The sequence below is a fragment of the Chlamydotis macqueenii genome, chromosome 3 (assembly GCF_036417535.1).
Source record: "Chlamydotis macqueenii isolate bChlMac1 chromosome 3, bChlMac1.mat, whole genome shotgun sequence".
Lineage (NCBI taxonomy): Eukaryota > Metazoa > Chordata > Aves > Otidiformes > Otididae > Chlamydotis > Chlamydotis macqueenii.
Genome location: NC_141558.1, coordinates 52,441,773 through 52,465,465, shown reverse-complemented (window position 1 = coordinate 52,465,465; position 23,693 = coordinate 52,441,773). Strand labels below are relative to the sequence as shown.

Below are 23,693 nucleotides of genomic sequence, written 5' to 3'. Positions count from 1 at the left end.
TAGTCTCCATATTTCCACTGCACATTCTATAGCTCTTCTCCTTCAGTGTGTTAAGAGACCAATCTCTTTAGGGAAATAGTGCAGGAGTACTTAAAAGCACTTTACAATCTGGTGTCTGAATTACATTCTTGTAAACTCTGTTTGGCATTGGATTAATATCTAATTTTGCTCTGACAAGAATAAGCAAAACTTATGCCTGCTAAAACGCTTATTTAGGCTGAATATGAGAACATTTTTTTCTCTGCAGGAAATATACATATAAAGCTGCAAAAGAGAGCCTGAGCTATGGAAAAAAACCCACTTCTTCAAGGCTTGGTAATGCTGGCAGTTCATGCAGCTGTGTACAAAATAAATTATACAAATTATATGAATGTTTTAATAATCCATTTCAAATTCTATGCAATATATATGATCAGTCACAAAAGAAATACAGATATATGAATTATACTGACAGAAAATGTAATGGAAATGAGTAGGAAACAACATATAACCTACATTATATGAAAAGTGTGTTCTAAGATGCATAATTAATTGGTAAAAGATCTTATGAGAACATTGTATAATCACTGCCCACCACAGTAATCCTGCCTACAAGATTTCAGAGAATATTTATGAAATTATTGTATATTGTAGATGATTCTTGGTTAAGTCATGACCTACTTCTATGTCTTTTTTACTCTTTGTATTACAGCTGCTTTAGAGCTCTTCAAAACAAAATAAAAGTCAATTTTTTTTTTTGTTAAATGACTGGGGAAATTAATCTTTTCCCTGACTCCTCTCTCTTCTGTTATGACAAGAGACCTGGTTTGATTAGATCACTGTTTCAAAAAGTGATTTACTTGTTACTACTAGCTAATCTTCACTCCACTGAAACCAGTGAGACAATCACTCTTAGATTTTAGTGAAAGACCACGGGTTCTCGTAACTCATTGAAAATTTCAGCTCAAAAGGTAAGTTTTTCAGAAAGCTACAGTCATACACAAATAGAGAACTAGAAAGGATTGCCTTGATTTCGTAAAACCCCCACATACCATAGAGTATAGTATTTGACTCTTCTAGCATCAAAATCACAAGCTTTGTTGAGACAGAGTATCTAAGCAGCCACAAATAGGTTTAGTAGTTTGTGTTTTGTTTTGTTTTAATACAGCTGGAAAAGTATTCCTATTATAATAAAAACAATGTGAAAAATATCCCTGCTCTCTTTGAGAGCTATTATGATGCTTACATTTCTTTGACAACGTAACTTTTTTGCCAGACAACATAGTGCATTTTTCTATCTAGTCGTCGGATAGGTATATTTGATATAGTAGCACTTGGGATACTATTAGTAAAACTGGAAAAAAATATTAGAATTAATAGAGAACTCATAAAATTTGCAAAGATACATTTTTAGGGACAGCAGCATGCAGATGTTTCAAACAATAGTATCAAGGCAATTCCTAGTCAAGTTCCTCAGAGCATGATCTTGGAACTCATCTGGTTTATTGTTTTCAATCTGGCACAGTTTTAGATCCGTAATGATAAAGTTTGCCAGTGCCATGAATGTGAAAGGTAGAACGGAGGAGATCAGAACTGAATACCAAAAGATCTGGATGAACAGAAATAGGACTAGATTGAAATGCAAAGTCATGCACGTGGAGCTAATAATAAAAAGTTCTCCGATACGCTGGAAGCTTATCAGCTGGCAATGTTTTGTAGGAATGGGATGTGATAGTCTATCTCCGAATGAATGAACTGCCAGTATGATGCAGCATAAAAATGGTAAACGCAAACTGAAAATGTATTGCAGAAGGTGAATCCAGGCAAGCACTGGTACCATTACACTAGGCCCTGGTTAAAATTCAACTGGAATACTGTATTGAGTTTTCTGGTTGGGAAAGGTGACCTTGAAAGAGAACAGGTGCAGAGAAGGGTATGAAACAAAACAGGAGAGAAGGCCAAATTTTCAGGATGAGTCTGAATCTGTTTTCCTGGTAGGAAAATATACAGAAAAATGAAGCAAAGAGGGAAGTGACTGAGGTCCATAAATACATTAGTGGATAAAGAAAAGAAAGAAGAAAGAGCTCATTACATGATAATACTGAAACAAAAAACATTCTAGGTAAACATAAACATACTGAGGTCGAAATGAAAAAGACTTCTGGTTATTACAACAGGCAAACTTTACAGCGGCTTTCCAGCTAGATTACATAGGAAGAAAGCTTTTAAAAGAGATCTCGGTAGATCTAATCCCATTATGAATGGGACTATTTGGCATATGTCTGAGTTGGGAGGGGGATAGGATACATGGCACACATTCCTTCCATTCTCACCAGCGAGAATCCAGGGGCATCAGTGACTCTAAATCACTCTAAATGGGTAATACATGGTTTTGTAATACCTAAATGTATAGAAACTGAACCCATGTATTTAGTGATGTGTGTCTCTTAGGGGAAAATTGAATATCAAAAATCAGATTACCAAAGTTGGACTTGAAAGATTAAGATTAATTTGTACATCAGCTTCTAAATATGGCATCTAGAAGGACTATGTACACTTTATAGGATGTCACCTGCAATGCAGATGCCACTTATCTTTATTTCGGCCAGCTACACATACCATGAAATGCAAATTTACTATGCATGTGATGCTGAGTGTTTGGATTTGTTACAAAAAAAAAATCTGTTAAATATGGTAGTAAATGTAAACAGTCACACTCACAGGCAGCTCTTGAAATACATTATTCAGCACCTACTTGTATATATTTACTGGTTTTTTTCTCCAGAAACCTAGATTCTGAGTTAAAGAAATTCAGCTGTTTCCATTGTCCAGAGCTTGTTGTGGATTGACAGTTCAAGGAGGAAAACACATCAGTAAGGAGAGGGTGATGAGATGTGCATAATGAGTTTTCTGAATTCTGTAGAGAATAGCAGAGGGCCCAGCTCTGTCGCAGCTCTCCACTGTGATTGAGATCTGTGGATTCAAACAGGCACGTGGCTCAGCCAAAGTTCAGTGTGGCTCAAACAGAACTGGTAATCTTAGAAAACTTATGGTGATTACAGAAATTATTAAAAAAAAACCAGGTCCTTAGCTTTATTCTCCACAGGCCTAACCTTAACTAGGCTGCTTTTGGATTACAGATGAATCAGGTGATTGTCTATCTTGGCCTAGCAAAGCAATTCCTGGACAAGATCCTAGCCAACAAGAGGTCAGTTCAGAGGAAATATTCACTTGGTGACTATTAGAAATCTTACCACAGATAAAAGTCCCTGCCTGTGGGTTTTAGCAGAGAAAAGGGAGGCCCCTATGGTATATCAATTAGTGCTTGTTAAGCTAAAGGTTTTTGGTTTTCAGGTTCAGTGGAAAATTAATATGAAAATAACTGTAACATTTTATGTCCTGTTGAAATTCTCTGAAGACATAACTTAGCAAAAGAAGTTTATTGTTGTGGACAATAAAGGAAGAAATGGTCATTTCACTTTTTTGTCAATGCTTGTTCCAAATTAGAAAACAGGAAATGTTATCCTGGCATCGCTGTTGTAAGAAAACTAGGAGAGAGAAGACATTGTCTTGCAGACCCAGCAATCCCAAACAATTTCCCTCTCCTCTAGCTCTGCTTGAATCCTTTCTCCCCCTGTAAATGCAATAATTTAAGTGCTCAAAATAATGAGATGACAGCACCAAACGTGAAGCGGGATGTCAACTTCAAAGTTGGACATTTTCCAGCCTTTTCTAGACAGTAGATGCACTTTTCCACTTCAGCTCCAAAATAAATGTTCAGCAAACTTTTAAGTAGCAGATTATTCTGGGATTTAGAGCTCCACTATACTTGAACTAATACTCAGTTATGGCCTAAATCTAAAGCACAGGCAGGTTTCAGTTTAGCTTGTACGTGGATTGTGAAGACATTTTTTTTTTCCTGCAGGACTTCTCCTCATCAGCACACAGGATGTCTTGTCTTTGGGATAAACTGGGAACTGTCTTACAACAATGCTGTCATCTGTTTTCTCTCTGCTTTTTTTTTTTATAGTTAATTTTTAGAATCTATACAGTAAAAGAAGTTTCAGTATGCATTTCAATGAGAGTTCAATTCTTACACCATTTGAATGGTGACATGAAGAGCAGGATACTATGCTGCATTCCCTTGCATTTCTGGGAAGTTCCAGAGGTAAGCTGAAAAAAAGCCACTGAAACTGATCTGTTCACATATTTCTTACAAGTTCTGAGTATTTTATTTTTGGATGCCCTACTTAAAAGCCTGGGTCTCATTTGTAGAAGTGCTCATCTCTCAGCTCAAGTGAGCACACAATAGCCTTTCAAAAAGTAAAATGCTAATTCCTAGATAATTTACATTTACACTCAAAATTGGTTGATACTCTTGCTTTAATTTTTTCATCTCAGTTCTCATCTCTTCAATGGGAATGATGGAAGCACTGTGAAAGTAAACTAATATTCATTTGTAAGGTATGCAGATGCCATATTGACTGACATCAGAGAAAATACTCTGAAGATGCAATTAATATTTTTTTCTCAGTAGAGTTTGAATAAATCGGTAAAAAGTGTCTGATCTGCCCGAAGGCCAATGGAAATAAAAGAAAATGTTACACAGCTGTTTAATCATTGAGAAGGACTCATCTTCTGCAGTGACGGATGTCCTGTGCTGATGGAAGAAAAAGTAGTAGATGGTTTTATAACTTTAAACTCTGTTATACTGTATATCTGCAAGTAGAGATGGAGAACATGAATAGAATTAGTAAAGGCGACTTCAGTTCTAATGTTGCCTGATACAGGACAGCAGCACCTTATTGTAATGAGAGTTAGAAGGTCCCCTTCTTCCCTTTCCTTTTCCTTCTCTCTCTCTTTTTCTCTTCCTTCCCATTTTCCATGTCTTTTTTATTTTTTGAAGAGGAGTAAACATAAATATTTTTTTAAATGGCCTGATACTAACAAGATCCATCATTGAGGTCGGGAAGCTAGACCTGTAAGATATGTTTCTGCCAGTAGAGCTAATGTCAGGCTTGACAATGGTAACAGATGGTCATCCCTTGTGGAGAGCAGCAACAGTGAGTGAGAAGTACACTTTGCCAACAGGTTTCACAGATATTTATTGATAACAGCGAAATGCTGAGGTTTGGGGTGGTTGGTTCATTTCCAAGATCTGTGTGTTACAGACTTTTCTGTTTCTTTTTCTGCCTTCATGTCTTATTCCAGTTCTCTCGCTCTCTCCCCCACTTCTGGGACTTCATTCTCATCTTCACATCTTCACTGGCTTGTTTCCACCTGACTTTTTTCACTTAGCCAGCTACGGTCTTCAGTATTTAGCTTTCTTCTTTTCTCTTATCAGCATATCCAAAATTATAAACTTCTCACATAGTTTTCCCATCTGACTGCCACACAGACAGATCTGTTGTCTCTTCCCATGCTCTTTTCCTGCACCTAGCACTTAGTCATCTAAGTGTGGTCTCCTCCTTACCAGTTCCTCCCGGGTCTCAGATCTTTTTCCTATACCCTTTGCCATTGAAATCTCTGTCACTTCATCTTTGTCAGCTCCCCAGTCCCAAGAAATCCAGGGGACACTTCTTTCACTCCTGTGCTTGGCTGAACCAGCCTCCTTCTCCGTGCAGCTTTGTCTCTAACCAAATGAAGATTAGAGGAAAGATTAAAAACAACAGCATTGGGAGAGACAAAACCAGGCAACTTCTGAATATACCTGGCTGGAGAGCAGCTAAATAAATGCATTTAGCTGCATAACTCTAACAAACTACTGTTTAGCATGCATGAACTGAACTTGCAAATGTTCATGCACAAAATTAAATAATTTTTTAGGAAGATTCAAAGGAGTCCTCAACTACACTAATCCTTAGCACCCTGACAGTTTACAAGTCTCTTCTCCATTACCTGCAGGTTCTAGACTTCTTAAAAAGTAAGTCTTACAAGGAAAGTATTAGCAAGAAATAAAATAATATCCCTCAATCACATTCTTGGGTATAGCTGAGCTATTTTTGTTGGGTACATGCTAAAAACATGCAGCCTGAGGCAGAGCTCCAGCATACGACATTTCAGGTTGAATCACTGAAGTTTAGCAAACTTAAAAGAAGCAAAAAGCAGTGGAAGATAATGTCAGTGTCAGGAAGACACATGGAACCAGTAATAAAATAACTGAGAGTTATTCCTCTTATATGCATTTTGTCAATGCTTATCTTAATGGAAAACAAAAGTCAGTAGGCCTCATATGTTAGTTTGGAACTGAACAGAGCAGTAAATCATCATAAACCTGTGAAAACGATGACTAGTATGGTTGCCCAATGACAAAATAACTCTGCATATATCCATTGATCTTCTCTTAAAATTAATGTTAGGTCTTTGCATATAATGTTTTTTCTTCCTAAAAGGAGTCATGCACAGACATGTGCAGGCAGAATTTGATTCTAAGCCTAGTATCTTGGATTTTATTTTTTTTCCAACATGAAAGTCTCTCTTTAACATGCTAGTCACATTTCACGATAATTTTAAATAAGCAGCCTCTCAGCCTATTGTGGTTTAGTATATTTTCCTATATATTTAGAAAGAGTTGTCAAAACTCTCAGATGCTGTAGATAAGCCTGCAAAGCAGAGCTTCAACAAAATAAAGAAGGAGACAGTATAAATTCTGAAATATATCAAGGTTAGATTACCTTTGTTACTTTGTATATCTAAGATTTGAATTGATTTTTCTGGTATGAAAACAATGGGGGGAAGGGACTTCTGATGTAATGCTTTGCAGAAGCCAGAAAAGTCAATAATATGCAGACAGCTCAAAAATACAGTATTTACTAATTCAGTGAACCATGTCTTTAGTGGGTCATGACAGCAAGTTCCAACCTAACAGAAGTATTTTGGTTAGATTTCTTAAAAATTGTATCTATTCCTGTAGTACATGAGTTTACACAATGCTGTAAGATCCCTAAACACCTTAACTTTTTATGAAGTTCTTGAAGGGCATATTTTTTTTCCAAACCTGCCATAAATTGATACAAAGTTGGGGTATGAGACATTTCACATGGAATAGAATGCAAGTTTGAAAAATTGGGATATAATTACATAAAACATACCTTTATGACAGACCAGATGTTTAACAAATGAAGCAACACTCTGTTCTAATTGCCTGAACTATTATAGAGACTGGAATTTAAAAATGAAAATGCAGGCAGAATATATGCCTATTAGTAACAACATTTTTCAAAAATGGAGACCCTGTATCTATGTGTGACAAAAAAAAAAGCATGTCTTTTAATCATCAGGTCTTGGCTCATGAATTGAATTTCCTGTTTCCTCAAAACACCACCATTTCAGGCTACTATCTTAGTTCCTTACCATTATATAAGGAAGAGTAGCCATCCTGTACCAGTCAGTGTCATTTTCTCCATCATTTTAATTTTCTTAGAAAATCCTCAAGTATCAGAAAGCTCACTCAGTTTAAAGGGATGCAACCTTATATCACTTGTAATAAAGGTTGGGTGTTTAAATCTTACCATTGTTACCTATTGTTGCTGGCTTTGCTTTTTTTTCTGCAGTTAATGACAGGTTTTGTTTATTATTTTATTATCAAAGCCTGTTTGTAATAAATGATACATACTTCAAGCTACAGTATTGAAAATGAATACAATGAAGCTATTGAATAATGTACCTTATAGTAGAAAAAGAAACAAATGAAAAAAAAAAAGAACTTTATTAAAGAGTGCTCAACTTTGTATTTCCTTAAAACACTGGCTACCAAATATCAATAATTTTTGTACCACATGAAAGGCAGGAAGCTTGGATATCCAGGAACATCACAGTTTTGCATCTGCTAATAGTAATGTGATTACCCTACACAATATAAGCAAAGAGGGACCAGTGTGTGATGCCTTCTACCTCTCCCATATTACAGTAGGCAACTCTCAAGCAAGCAGAAAACACTGTGGACTTAGTAAAGAAAACACTGTCAAAAAGCAACCAGCTAAAATATACCTACTTTCAATATTTAACAGGCACTCTACAGCACTCATTCATTTTTGAGCTTTAATGACTACTCTTGCCACAACAGGTTGAAATATAGTCTAAATTTAACACTATACAGTGTAGATTTACATCTCTTTCCCATCCCAAGCGTCTGCTCTTGAAACCAGGCAGTCTCGCGCACTCAGAACATTCTGCTAATGTATCAGTTGCTTCTTGATTTTGTTACTGATCTTAATGAAAATTGAATCAAGACTTCATTTTCTCAGATTAAAATTGTACAATAGCCAGCAAAGAGTCTAGGCCTTTCTCTCTTCGGACTAAGACAGCATAGTGCCAGCTGACTATGTCTGAGGAGTTGGTCAGGGTGACAAAATCCACCCCTAAAACCTTCCTCCTTTGGAAAAATTTAAAATCCTCTAGGAAGTGGGTGAGTCCTGCGAACTTAGATTCTTTAGCATTTCCCAGAGTTCCACGTTTGTTTTTTTGGGGAGAACTTTTCCTAAGCCACAGATGATTTAGAAGCGATGCGTGGAGGTCTTGAGAGAATGTGGGTGCTCTTGTGCACTGGGATGTATTTTACAGCGCAGCCTGACCATGACAAAAGAGGTGAAGGTCTTCTTTCATGCTGCCTCCTCCACATGAGATGCTATTTTTTTTTCCAGGCCCGGATTCCCCTGTAACCTATCACCCTGTTGTATTCCGTATTGTCACACAACTGGCCCTGCTCCCTATGCCCATCACCTTTCCCATTCTTTTACCCACAAACTCTCATGGGATCAGTCATCTTTTTGCACATATTGCCTTCCACGCCCAGACCAGGCAGCTTGATTAAGCAGTGACAGATTCACCTTCTCTGAATGCAGACTTTCCAAAACGAATCTTTTCGAACATGGCTATTAGGACCACAGGCTAATGTCAGAATGTCCTATGTCAAAAAAAACCCATACAACATTGCACTTCAATTTTTCCACAGGTGTATTTCTATTACCTACAGTGCTTGTGTAAAGAATAAGGTGCAAGGTATAACTTTCATATTCTTTCTATATCAGTGATTCTATGACTTCTCCTCCAAGTGGTAGCATTTTTTATAGCACTCAGCAGGGGGTTGAAAGCTGTATTTTAGCTTTGCTTCGTCTCTATACTCATTTTCTACACTAATTTTCAAAATTATTTTGAAGTATGTTATTTATATAATGGATATATATAGCACGTACACGTGCACACACATTTAGGTATGAATATATAACTTCAGACAGAATGTATTTAGATTAAAGGGCACATACCTATATATGTATATACATCTATAATACAAATGGAAGGAAAAGAGGGCCCCATATATCCTATTTTCATACTCTAATTTTGGTTCTGTTGGGTTTTGCTTGGTTTCTCTCTGTAAAAAAAACCTGGAACTAAAACTTTAAATGACACATGATCTAATATGTAATTAAATGATGAAGGTGAAATTGTCCAAAATCCTTGTTATAAAGTAAGAATTTTTCATATGTTGCTTTGCACTTTTGTACATATTAAGTGTAGCACAACGTTTTTACCCATAAAATGAACACAAACTAGTAAAAATCCCACAGTATATTTCTTATTACTCTTGTTGATGAGGAGAGTCTTTTTAATTGCAACATGGGAGAGGGGAGTTTACCATGAAAAGAAAGTGGCCTGTCTTTTAAATACAAGAATTTGACTGTGTGCTGTTGTTGCCTGCCAACAACGAGCTAGAGAGGTTAATGATCAGAGGCCTGGCAACCAGCCACGCTGCCGCCGACTCGATCCATTTAACTGCGCAACCTGGCTGAAGGTTTGGCGCTGTTTGTTTTCATCAGAGCATAAATTGTTGGTAAATAAAAGTTAAATTTTACCCGATTTTTTTTTCCCCGGAAAACAGCACCACTTATCAATCATCTTAGTTTCCACAGCGGGAGGAGCGAAGGGAGGCAACAGCCGGCCTCCCCGCGGAGTGCTGCGCTCCCTCCGGGCTCCCCGCGCTGCGCTCCGCGGCCGCCGGCGCAACCTGCGCGGGGTTAGGTTTTGGAAGTTGAGTTTTGGGTGGGGTTTTCTTGAGAGAGAGAACTAGAGTCAGGAAGGGAAAGCATGAAAAAGTGCACAGCTCCCTCTCTGCCGCTGCGCACGTTTCTTGGGCACGCTGCTGCAGGAGAGGGGCAGCCGCGGCAGCGTCACAATGCAAACCACAGCGCGAGCAACTTTCCATGCGTTGCGGCTATTTTTAATCTCTCTCTCTAAAACGGGCTTTTTTGGTGTTGCGTGTTGCTTTTTTTTTTTTTTTCCCTCTTTTCTGTGTGATTGTTATAATTATGCCCTCCCTCCTCCGCCCGCTCCCCCCCTCCTCCCCGCGGAACCAGGCAGTAACGATGTGCTGGCCTCGCTCCGCTCGGGCGGGTCGTTCCGCTCCGGCAGAAGGTGAGCCGAGCAGCAGGGGGAGCGGCGTTTGCAGGCGGGGGGGGGGGGGGGGGGGGATCAGCACCGCACCGCACCGCACCCGCTGCCGGGCTGAGGCCGGGTCTCCCCGCCGTTTCCCCGTTCCGCCGCCGTTGCTGCTAGGGCCTGCCCCCCCATCTCCAGCCGCGTCCCAGCGCAGGGGAGTTGGGGGGGGGGGGGGGAGCAGCCCCCAAGCGCAGCCCCGCTGCCCGCAGAGAGGCCGCTGCGCCCCGCGCAGCGCCCGCGGAGGGCCCGGCCCTGCCCGTCCCTCGGCCGCCGGGCGAGCCGGCAGCACCTGCCTGCGCTGTGCGCCTCAGGATCTGGGAGGGAGGGATGGAGGGAGGGATGAAGGGAGGGAGGGAAGAAGGGAAGGATGGAGGGAGAGAGGGAGAGGCTCCGGCTCTCAGCTGGGCGCTCCCCGCAGCAGCAGCCGCGCTGCACCGCGGGCGGTGGCGGCTCCCGGCGCGGCGGAATTGCGCCGCTGCCGCGGGACTGCAGCTTTGGCGGGGGGCGGGGGGGGGCTCAAACCTCGGCAGGGAAGTAGAGAGAGAGTTTTTCTGAATTTTTCTTTTCTTTCCTGGTGATTGGGCTTTTTAATTATCATTATTTTTAATCCCTCCCCACCCGCCCCCCTCGCCCGCGGTGCGTGTGTCACCGGGGGAGGATGCGCGCCTCCCCCCACCCCTACCCTGGCAGCTCCCACCGCGGCGGTGGGGCGCGGGGGGCCGCACCTGGCCTCGCCGCACTACGCGGGCTGCGGCCCCCGACCTCCTGCGCCGCTTCCCGCCGCCGCTCAGTGCCTGAGTCTCCGCTCGCTCGTGTCCAGCAGCGCGCACACACACGCACACACACGCACAGAGGCACTCACTCACTCACTCACTGACTCGCAGCCCGCCCTCCCTCCCTCCTTCTTCTCCTCCTCCTCCTCCTCCTCCCTCGCTCCCGCCCGCCCGCCGCTCTGAAGGATGCCCGGTAAGTGGCGGCGAGGACCGGTACCCTTGCCGGTGCGTGATCTGACGGGTCAGGGACCGCTGCCGCCCGCCGGGGAGAGGGGAGGTGACAGCGGAGGGGGGGCGGGGAGCAAGGGGAGGGGAGGTGACAGCGACCCGAGGCAGGAGGCGGCGGGGCTCGCCGGGTGCTCCTCAGAAGGACTTTTGGCTGCGCGGCCGGGGCTCGGATGCGGGCGCCCAGGGCCGGGGGTCCGTGCGCGGCGGAGGGCACCGGCCGGGGCGGGGACGCTTCGCCCGCCCTGCGGGTCGCTGCCTGTGGCACGGCGGTGAGTACGGGGCTCCGCGCCCCGGCGGGGTCCCCCGGGGATGGGGAAGGTGCGGGGGGTGCCCCCGCCACGCTGGAGGCTCCACTCCGCTCCGCGCTGGGGCCGGAGGGCTAAGGGCACGGTGCGCCGCCGGCGCGCCCCGCGGACTGTGCCCTGCTTCTCCCCCTTCTCTTCGGTTTTGGCGACGTCCCTGGGGGCTGCCAGCGCGGTCCGGTGTTTCGGGAGCCGCCGTGCCGCTGTCCGGGGCAGAGAGGGAGCTCCGCCGGGCCCCTCACCTGCGGAGGGGAGCACCCAGGTACTGCCCACCGGGGTGCGAGGTGCAGGGCTCCGGACTGTGCCCCCGCACCGCGGCGAGAGTGTGCCCGCAGCTCCCCTGCCCGCAGCTCCCCGTCCCAGCTGCTCCCTCCCGTGCGCTACCAGTGGGCTCCGCTGGCAAAGCGCTCACCCCTTAAGGGAAGGCTCAGTGTTTGCAAAATATTTGCTGGCAAATTATTGCGCGTGGCTCTGCTTAGCTGGGGTTCGCTGCACGGCTGAGTCCTCTCAGGCTGGGGTTCTTCTCTGGCTACCAAACGCCGGGGACACCTGGCAAGAGGCTTTTTGTTCTCTTAGACTGCCTGGTGCGATTTAGGGGAAACATATATGAAAGCTGGCTATTGCTGGAGATTTTTAAGTGGATTTTGCTAAATAATTTACATATTTGTTCTTACTTTTACAATGTCTACTTTGACAATTACATCTTTTCTCACTGTGTTTTGCATCCCGGGTCTGGTAACTCTCCCATCGAAGTCAATGGCAGAACTCCCAGTTGACTTCAGAGAAAAAAAAAGGTTCCAGCCAATACCGAATACTTTTCAAATGAAAGGGACTGGGCAGAAGGCTGAGAGATGGCAAAGTGAGAGAGATGCATGAAAGAAACTTCAATTTTGAAAGACAGCTTTTTAACAAAAGAGATTTAGCTGCACTGTGTCAGAAATGTCTTCTAGATTTTCATTCTCACTTAGCAGTGGAGAAACATTGGAATGATTTCTTGACATGTTTGATATCAAGATGGACTGATGCCCATTGTTTTACCCACAGACACTATGTAGTATTATCAGATTAGTATCTCATACTTTTCTGGTGCTGTATATCTTTTTTTTTTTTTCCCTCACTAAAAAGTTGGAAGCAGAGGTACACCACTGGGGAAAGTGGATGGGCTCTCGTTGATTTCAGTGGTCTGTGAATTGGGCCCAGAGAGGTTCAACAGAGAAGTAAGAAGAGACACCGTAGTACAGTTTGTAAGGAAAGGTGTTGCATAAGCATTTAACTCATGAACAGCCTCCCTCTAGGGAGGAGAAAAATCTAAACGTACATTAATTTCTTATCCCGTTTTTAAGAACTCTTTCACAACACAAATAAGAAAGAATGCTCCTGATTAATAATTAAAATGCCCATGTTCATATGGGCTGCAAGGAAGATTTTATGAAAAAAAAAAAAAAATCCATTAGCAAATAGAAGTTCTAGTTCACAGAACATCCCCTGTTCAGTGCAGTATTCAGATTGGGAGCAGTCAGATATATAATGAAACACTAAATAAAAATATTGGTATTCAAATGGCAAAAGCTAGTCTCATTCCGGTAGCCTGACTAGCCACTTTCAATTGCTTGGAATGCCTTAAAAAGGAAAGTGTGAACACATATGCCTTTTAATTTTTTTCCAAATCTGAGTGTTGAAAGAACCCCAAAAATGCTGTATGTGGTCAGCTTGTCAAGTGTCAGAGTTATGCCTATGCTCTGTGAAGAATGTGACTATTACATTGATAAGAATAATAACCTTTCTTAGTTATGATCCAATAATATTTCCCTTCTAAGCACAAGTGTGGGTCGATAGGCAACTATAAAAGAAGTTTAAGGTATTGCATCTCTTATTCAGCCTTATTTGTAGGCATCTGGTAGAATTGTCATTGAATTGAACTGAATGTGTCACTGGTATTTAGCTGTGAACAGATTAAGATGTTCGTGTTACAATGGAAGAAAAAAAACAACCTGAAAAATGGACAAATGCTTCACTGGTTATTTTGCCTTGCAATTACATAGGGAAGACAGAAACCTCCATTCTAAAATGTCATATTACAAGTTCCTTTCTAATTTCCCTGTGAATTCAAATGTTTCTTTATCATGTGGCATATATGGAGCTGAAGGATACATATTTTATGGGACATTACATGGAAATTTTTCCTTTGGGCTGCTTTGTTGCTTTTTATATTCTCCACTCTATCTGCTGTTTACAAACACGTTGTAATGCCATAATCTATTTCTGTTGATAATACTTCCATTTCAAGTTAAATGTGAAGAATATGGTGATTATTTCCACATTAAGAATTTTGAATGGGGTTTTTTTTTGAGGGGTGGGTGGTGGTGGCTTTTTAAGGTCCTAAGCAATGCTTAATCCTCTTTGCTTGCTTGGAAGAAGAGGGTCAGCAGTTCTGAAAATGAGGATATATATTTGCATGTATCTTTAGTTTTGTCCCGAGAGCTGTCATTCTGAAATTCTGTATTCTTTTAATTTTGATGTTCCAACACTTATTCTTCATATCTGCATACAGAAATGCAGCCAGATGTTCTTGTGAACAGCATCTCCAAAACAGAAAGTGTGATTTTTTTAGGCTTACCTGTAAGTGAAGAACATATGAGATTTGTATATATAAAATGGGGTTGAAAGAAGCCAGATAATGAAGTACCAGGAAACTCCAGGAGGTGATTCTGAGTAACTGTTACTCACTTTTAGCGTCTTTATAAACCTCACCCTGTTTTGAGGAATAAGTGCTGTCTATCTTTATTCAGAGATATCTTTTTTTCTAGACTATTGTAAATTTGCTGTCCCTTACCTGACTCTGGAACATGTTTGTGCCATTGTATTGCTATGGTTGTTCAGTGAAAGGTAGGAAGTGTTTACAAGTATCTCTCATTTTCTGAATCTAAGAAGCAATATTAGTAGGATTGCTGAAAGTCACGTAGATTTTGTGATTATTACACCTTTTAAAACTTTTTCAAAATAAATTTGATTGTTTGTTAATCCTACAACACATTTGTGAGATTATTTATTTAGGACAACATTCTCCTATCCAGCAATTTAAGAACAAAAGCCTCTACTGTAGCTCAAATCAATCAAAATATTGGTTTTAGGTTATACATTGTACATATGGAACCTGGCATGTAAAGCAGATGGTATGTAAAATTATGCATAGCATGTCTGAAAAACCATACAATACCGAACAAGGAAAGAGTGTCACATGCAACTTAAAATATCAATTACTGGCCTATGTCTAGTCTCAACTGAGCTTTGTTTTCAGGCGTGTGAGTGTGTGTGTGTGTACGCGTGCATGTGTGCAATTTTCTCTTACTTCAGTCAGGACATTTCTTTGATAACAAGATCTTCCCTAGGAAAGCATGCAGATTCAAATGATGTGCTACTGGCTAAACGAAATAAAGATGGATAAACAAGAAAAACTAGTTTAGTTTAGTTTGGGTTCAGAATGCAAATGCATGCAAATTAAAAAAAAAAAAATCAAGAACAGAACTTTTAATCCTTTAAGGAAAATGGCCGGACACTGTTTGCTATCAAGATTGTGTTTTTCTATGTTACTTAGGCACTTGGTTTGCCTTGCCCAACCCAGCAACAGCACTTAATGGTACTTCTGCTCTGTTGCGTAAACACTGTGTTAGCTCCACACACTCTCTCTCTCTCAAGTATTACAAGTCTGTAAGCACAAAATTTCTTCCTGAACAAACAAGCATTACTGTGCATTGTTAACACAATCAGATGAGATGGTAATTGCAGAAAGATTCACATCAGCAAAATCCTTAAATAAATATTAGTCTTTAGGCATGTGCTGACCTGAAAGGGACCTAATCACGTTTTGTTGAGCAGAGATGCTTTTGTGATCAATAACCATGAAAAGTAATAATTTTCCCAAGATTATTCAAGTGTCTAAATCTGTAGTTATAAAATATTGTTGGCATCAGACAACTTTAATTTTTAACTGCCAGGAGAAAAGCATTAAATATTTCTACTTTTTTTTTAAAAAAAAAAAAATGTTTTGTATTCTTTAGAAGCCTGTTTGAAAAAGAGTTGCACAGCTGTATTCTTTGATATTTCTAATCAAAATGAACTTTTGTAGATAAGATGTGAAGGATAGACTGCCACAGAGTGAATAGTATGAGGAACTAATACTGCGTAAGGTAGACTTTAATAGCCAGTTTTGTATGACCCAGCCATTTTTCACAGGAAGCAAATTGAAGGAATGCCCCTATATTTAAACTGTTGAATGTCCCCAAAGATTTTTAAGTTTTTTGAGGTACCTGGGTTGATATAGAACATTTAACACTACAAAAAAAAAAATAGTCATCCCTGTACTTTTTGTGCACTAGCACCTTTGGTCCTCATAGGTCCTATTGCTTGCAACAGTGTTGCTTGAGAAAATGCAGCTCTCTGTCTGGGGGATTAAAGTAACACATTTGTCCTGATGTGTTACAGAACAGTGTCTTATCAATCCATTTCTCTTTTGGAGATGGAAGAACTTTTTATCCATTCAAATCACTGTAATATAATCTTGTATTATAATAGTTTGAACAATCTTGACTGCACACGGTTGCTGGAGTCTCCAAAGGACTGTAATAAATAAAACTGTAAAAATAAGACTGTATTATAGCAGACACATATTGACAGTCTACCTAGGGATAACAGGATTTTACACTACAGCACAAATCGGAAAAAAAATGCTTGCAAATACCAAAAATGATTGGTAGAAGGACTTCATGAACTAATTTATATATATATATATATGCTATTTTTCTTAAAAGTATGTAGAGGGAATATTAATATTAATTAATTAATCCTAGGTAGAATTAAGTGGAAACTGAGCCAACGAATAAGGGTTTTGTCCTCTACAACAGGTGCTTAAGCTTGCTCAGCAGCATGTAAACTTTCTGCACTAACTGATGGACTTTCAACCTACATCAAAACCTCCCTTTGCAACCTGGCATTGCTACTGTGATGACAGCATTAGAAAACTGGCATCTCATGGGAGGCAAATCAGTTTACATCAATGGAAATGGATTTACACTGCATCCTGGATTCTGTGCAGACAGGTTTGTTTTGTTTTGTTTTTCTTTTCTCTTACCAGATGCTATTACAGAAAGTATGACTTTTGCCAGATACAAAGACACAATTGAGTTTGACAAAACCCTAAATGAACCTAGAAACAAAGTTGTAAATTGTGGAGACATGACAAAATGAAGTAAAAATATGTAAGGACGTGCTTTGTTGGGTTTTTTAAGACAGGAAAAAAAAAGCTCTCTTTTATGAAAGATTGTTAAGACAGAAGTAAAACATAACAATAAGTGCAGCTGAGTTTAAAAATAAAATTACGAGAGTTGAGTTACCTAACATATTTTGGCCACAGGAGAAATAACTAAAGCTGACGAATGGTTAGGATGTGAGCTTCAAAAGAAGACAAAAGCCAGCAAATAACCATTTCCCATGCTGGAAATCCAGATGGCCCTAGCAGATTTTGTGTGTATTTGTATACACATTTATCTGTGCATACATATATATTTTTTTTTCTTTTAATGCCAAAATCTGTATAATGCCCTACTTTGTTACTGTCTGGTTTCCTCACTCCAGCAGGGATTTACTAGTTGTTCTTCCTTTCTGACCATGAAGATACAGAGGAAGATATGACAACAAAATAAATAGCTGAGAGTGGTTAAACTGTTTCCCAAAGGTAAAACAGCAAGGTCCAATGGTTCTCCTGCAGAATGTTTTAAACCCAAGGCTATAAATAATAGTCAGTGCTGCCAAAAAAAAAAAAAAAAAAAAAAACTGAATCCTGAAAAAAGGAGAAAACAAAATGAATCTTTACTTCAGTGTCTGAAGCTAGTGTTACGTTACGTCCTGAAAAACATGAACCTGAAAGATATTTTGCCAGCTACAGGCTAGTGTCATCTACAATCATAGTCAAGATCTTCCTATTAAGACTTGAAAAAGCAGCTACAGTCTTACATTGAAGAACCAGGAAAGATTATCAGTAATGTAATGTGGAAGTTTAGGAAAACAGAAGATAACAGTAGAGCAGAGGACTATTTAATACAGCACTGTATTTAATACAATAAATAGATATACCATTTTTTTTAATATAAACTTTTGCTGCTGAAAAGACAGTTGACTGAATTGAGTGGCGCTAACTTTGGCATGATATCAGAAGTAAGATTTGGGGAAAATTATTTTGGATAATTTGCTGCTGCATATTTTCACCTTTCTAACTACTGTATAAGTATAAATAATGTCAGAGGTGGCAGCAAATCCTTCCTATTTATAATTTCACTTTCTTGCCACTTGTAAAAAGATTAATCTCCAATGTAAAGTAAACCAGATTTATGGTAGGAGAAAGGTCTATCAGTGTAGAGTCTATCAGTATAGTCAAACAACATGTCTTTATTTGTCTTCCGGTGCAAAGTTGCATTCCTGAATGGTGATGCACAGTCTGGCTAAAATAATCAATTAGAATCTTTTTGTTAAATAATTCCAAAAAGGAAAATATGACTGATAAGCTTTTTTAGCAGCCACAGAGTTTTCACTCAGAGGCAGAACAGATTTAAGCAGAATTAGTGAAAATTCATTCTAGTATTAGAAGTTCTCAGTCTGCATATACCAAACAAACTGACATCGCTAGACCTTTTTTCAGTATCCTGTGTTCAGTGGTTCCTGACCTAAGAATGAAATTCACTTCCTGGAAATTCACTTCAGGTACAGCCAAACTACCTGGGCTTCAAAATGTTGAATTATGCAAGTGTGGAAAATGGAAACCCAGACCTTTATTCAGATCTACCTGAAAACATGTTTCATTTCTGCAGTTGCTTTCCAGCAGTTCCTTCAGGACTGCTGCCTGGCTACTGGTGAGGTACATCCATGTGAATATGAATCAGCAGCTCTTTCCTCCGTCATATATCGGACCCACAGTGTTGTGAATGCCTTTGCTTCTCTCCTTGAGGCTAGCAAAGAGACTATTTATGATGCAGATGCTTCAGAGACATTTTTGTCTACCTCCACTTTACACAACTTAAAAGCAAGAAGCAACAAAGGATTAATTTCATGACAGAAGCTTTACTTTGCAGCATTATCCCTGAACAGAAATTATTTTCTCTAAGAAAAATGGTTTGAAAAAGGTTTCTCTGTCATTCAGATTTGTCATCTTTCTTCTTCTAGAAGAAAGCAAACTAGAAATTTTTGTTTTGTTTGTTACAGAACCAAATAGTTTCTCAAAGATATGTATGTCATTTTTTCTTTTCTTTTCTGCTTTTCTTTTTGGGGAAGTGGGGAAGAATTTCATTGAGAGAAAGAGGAGAAAAAAGAAAAAGAGATAAAAGTATTTTTAAGCTTTCAAACAGTTTTCGCTTTTACACAAAGTAAACATATCTGATTAATGCCTCTTTATTATTCATCACCTTGAGAGTCTTCTGTATTAGAAAAAGAATTTTTTAATGTCACTTCAGAATGGATCAACATTTTTTATTACAAAAATCTTATCTTTGAAGATATTTCAGTCAGCTCTCATGAAAAACTTGAAGCTGGTTGAAATTTCTTTGAAATTTATGTTTTTCAGACATATTAGTTGCTTGAAACCAAAGCTGTCTGTAGAAAAGATATATTTTCCTACATTTTCTGTGTGCTGTGATCATATACCAATTAAAGGGTATATTTTTCTTTTTTTTTTTCCATCTGTAAGGTGATTTTCTGTAAAAATAAGAAAATAAATCAAAACCCAAAAAAGATCCCCAAAATATTGACACAAGACTCTTGATTTGTCCGTAATCAGAATTTTTTTCTTTTAGTTTTTCTAAACTTTTAAGATTTTTAACTCAGCTCAGCTGAACATGAGCCGACAGTGTGCCCAGGTGGCCAAGAGGGCCAACGGCATCCTGGCCTGCATTAGAAATAGTGTGGCCAGCAGGAGCAGGGAGGTAATCATCCCCCTGTATTCGGCACTGGTGAGGCCACACCTTGAGTATTGTGTTCAGTTTTGGGCCCCTCACTACAAGAAAGACATTGAAGCCCTGGAACGTGTCCAGAGAAGGGCAACAAAGCTGGTGAGGGGTCTGGAGCACAAGTCTTATGAGGAGCGGCTGAGAGAGTTGGGATTGTTTAGTCTGAAGAAGAGGAGGCTCAGGGGAGACCTCATTGCACTCTATAGCTTCCTGAAGGCAGGTTGTGATGAACAGGGGTTTGGCCTCTTCTTCCAGGCAACAAGCAGGACCCGAGGAAATGGCCACAAGTTGTACCAGAGGAGGTTTAGATTGGACGTGAGGAAAAACTTTTTCTCTCAAAGAGTGGTAAGGCACTGGAACGGCCTGCCCAGGGAGGTGGTGGAGTTGCCGTCCCTGGCAGTGTTCAAGAGGCGGCTTGATGAGAAGCTACAGGATATGGTTTAGTAGCTGTGGCAGCAATGGTAGTGGGAAGACGGTTGGACTAGATGATCTTATAGGTCCCATCCAACCATGTGATTCTATGATTCTATGATTCTGTGAACTTTTTTTTGCAACTTCCAAAAATTCAAAAGCTCCAGACATTTATCCCAATGGGGAGAATACTTCTTGCCCAGTTCTAGAGCACACATTGTTAGGTAGATCATGTTTTTAGTCTAATTTACAAAGTGGAAGTATTGGAAAGGTAGCGAGGTGCTTTCTTGTAAAGGCACTTACTTAGCGGAAGGTTGCTTATTGTTTTATTCCTGAATCCAGCTCATGCATTGGGGAAGACTTAAGGTGGTAAAAGAAAGCAAGAGGAAAGGAAGCGTCTCTTTGCCGTAACTAAAGAAAATAGTGAGGGGGAAATCAGGGGTGTCTTTTTAACAACTTTAAGAGGAAAATGTTCTCTGACTGAACTGTGTTTAGGATCAGGTTGTAGCTTTCAAAGACATCTAGTGGCCAGCTGGAAAGAAATCTAATTTACTTAGTCCACTGTTTCAGGAATTTAAGTTGAATATGTGTTGTTTATGTGACTTGACATGTATCAGTAAGTAGTGCTTATGGAGGAGACAGCTTGCCTCTGGACTTGGATGTATATCAGCACCAGTGTACTGGATCAATATGGAAAGCACAGCATGGAGAGACAGTGCTAAATTCCCAGCACAGTGGTAGGCAGAAGCTGGCCACTCACTTCTATTTATCCCCCAGGGACGCAAGAGAACAAATTTGGCAGGGTTTGTCTCTTTTATTCCAGTAATAATGAGAGATTAATTGGGAATGTTTACTGTTGGGAGACTAATTTGGAATGTTTGTTGATTAGACTTTTTTTTTCTTATTACAGCTGCATTTCTACTCCTTGCCTATATTTTTTTATGAATAAACTGAATGATGCAAGCCCTCCCTTTAGCCTGGGGGCCAGCTAAGCATGGCCACTTCCATATGTTTAAGCTCCCTTAGCCTCTAGAATACAGGCTGCAGCTTGCCTGCCTCTTGGGAACGGTCCCCAGGCTGGGCTAGTGCGCTAGCTGTGCCCAGGAAACCCTTGGGAGATGGCTGGTCAAGTAGCCAAGATCAAAAGAGTGTCAGGGACTGCCCTGAGATTTTATGTTTTAGAAAAAAATAGTTCCAGGGCATGGATTAATGCCCTAGCGCTATTCAATTCACTTGCATAGACATAGTCTTAGTATTATTTAGGTCAGTATGCCTCCAAATATGTACACACTGTTTATTCACTTTTCTCATTAGCAATGAACTCCACTGATTTAAGTGGTGTTACTACGGCACAGCATGATGTTTTTACAAATAGCATAAAGGGGCTTAATATTGGATTGTAAGCAGTCATTAACTGTGGTATATGCAATAATGTTCTGAAAATAGTGAAAGATTTAAATGTGGTAAAATGTTTTAGGAAACGGTAGCTAGTTTTCTGCGTAATTTTCATTATTTATAGTTATGTTTCTCATTGAATGCTGGGATCAGTTTATACAGAAATTGCTGTTATAGGAAAGCTCAGTGCATTTGTTGTCAGAAGTTTGTAAGGTATTGAAAAATCTGTTTAGAAAAGTAAGAGTACAGGCACCACTTCTCAAAGATGCATTACTAACTTTTGTCAGAGACTACAAATGGAGACAAAAATCCTTGTTTGGTAGAATATTCAATATGTCAGAAAAACAAATCATGACAAACCTTTTAAGGTGTGGTGTCAGAAATCAAACTCCTTTAAGCTTTAAAACACAGGTATTCTCAGCTAACTGAAAATTATGCTTGCACAGGATAGTTGGATAAAATCTTAATAAGTATTTGTATGGCAGTGGACTAACTGCATAACAAAAACAAGTTAGCTGTGGAGGAAAAATATGTTAATTTATAGTGGTTCTCATCACAGGTTTTTATTTCTTGGTATTTAGCATCACTGTTCCATCTTTTGCAGTATCTAAAAGTCATCTTCTCTACTCTTTCTTCATCTTTTACTGGTGAGCTTTTGCAAGGTTTTATGATTCTTTCACCAATCCGGGATAGCACAACCTCAAAAATAGTGAAAATTAATCTGGGTGTGGGTAAATAAAAAAGTTGCCCAGGAGGGATTGTACTTCTCCCTGTAATCCTTCAGTACCAGTTTTGTGGTTCATGGGTTGCATATATAAATTACAGTGCTCTTGGGGGAAAGTCACCTAGCAGAGAGAAAATACTTTCCTACCAGCGGTGCAATAGTTGCGTCCAAATGGTGTGACCCCAGGTGCATGGTAAGACCAAGTCTCGGGAGGAAGGTCATGAGGTCCCAGTGCCTGCTCTGGACAATACTTTCAGTTAGGACTCTGGGGAGCTGCGCTGATGGTTTTAAATTTGGGAGAAATAACAAACTTAAATCTTTTAGCTATTTCTTCCTGTAAGTGATGCTTTCAGGATATCTCTCAGGGGAGTTTCAAGGAGTCTGATTTAACTATTGCATAAGTACATATATAGTGAACCCGATGGACTCAATTGACAAAAATTGGATCTGAATCTGATAAATAGACAATTGTAAAATGTCAATTTCATTATTTGGTTGGAGCTGTTTGGCTTGACAAACAAAGAAGTGAAGATTTTTGTAGAAAATTGAAACTTAATGAAATGTACCAGTATTTTGAGCTTAGCTTTGGTTTGGAAGTTGGGATGTTACATAAGTCACTTACTTTGCCTTCCTGTTGAAATCACCAATTTCCCTAAAATTCTTCATGCTTGGAAAATTATGGATGCAACTCCATAACTATATTTTAAAACAGTAGGATAGTAATAGATATTGAAAGACTCCTGGTAAAAATCTGAAAAAAAAAAGTACTGTAATTTATTATATACCTGTAGATATTGATTTTTAATTTACTCTTAAATATATATTTTACACACTTTTACCAAAATATAAATGCATTCTATCACTAGGTATAGGATTTAATAATTAAGGAGAACTGAGTGTGTTCTAAAAAGTTTAACTTCTTTATCAGTGATACTTAAAAAGGGGTACTTAAATAAGTAGATCTAAGGCCAGCTTAGACCTTCTTTGGTGCGTGACTGAAGCATGTCTACTAACTACAACTGTAATTCATGTTCTAAAAAGCATCTTGCTCCTTGCATCCTGCTGTAACGCCTCTGGTGCCTCTGCCTTTATCTCTTCTCTCCCTTCAGTTTGGTGTACAGGGATGGTAGCTCTCAGTTGATGAATAAGTCATGCAGTCCAGAAAAAGAGGAACTTTTACCAAACAGTTGCTAATGGATAGTTTACTAGTAGTCTCAAATCTGGGGCAGACACAGAATTTACCACAAATTTGAGATATCTTTAGGTGTCTTTTGAAGATGAGGCTTTTTCATCCAGCCTGTTTCTTGGACAAAGCCCCAACATTATGACCTAGCTCTGTGAATCTCTTTGCAGACTCTCTCAGTAACAAAACATTGTCATTTGTGGCGATAACCATGTCTATTAAAATTTTCAGCCTACAACATAAAGGTACTTTGAACAGATGTTAGGCTGAGAC

The 23,693-nt window shown here is 40.0% G+C and overlaps 1 protein-coding gene across 1 annotated transcript in view; it reads left to right on the top strand.

Annotated features, from left to right (window-relative positions):
- Positions 1-10,030: 10,030 nt before the first annotated feature.
- Positions 10,031-23,693, top strand: part of HS3ST5 (heparan sulfate-glucosamine 3-sulfotransferase 5) — a 204,275-nt gene continuing 190,612 nt past the window's right edge. Inside the window, exon 1 of the mRNA XM_086744332.1 lies at positions 10,031-10,389. The gene's annotated coding sequence lies outside the window, so the exon portion shown is untranslated. The remainder of the gene's footprint in view (positions 10,390-23,693) is intronic.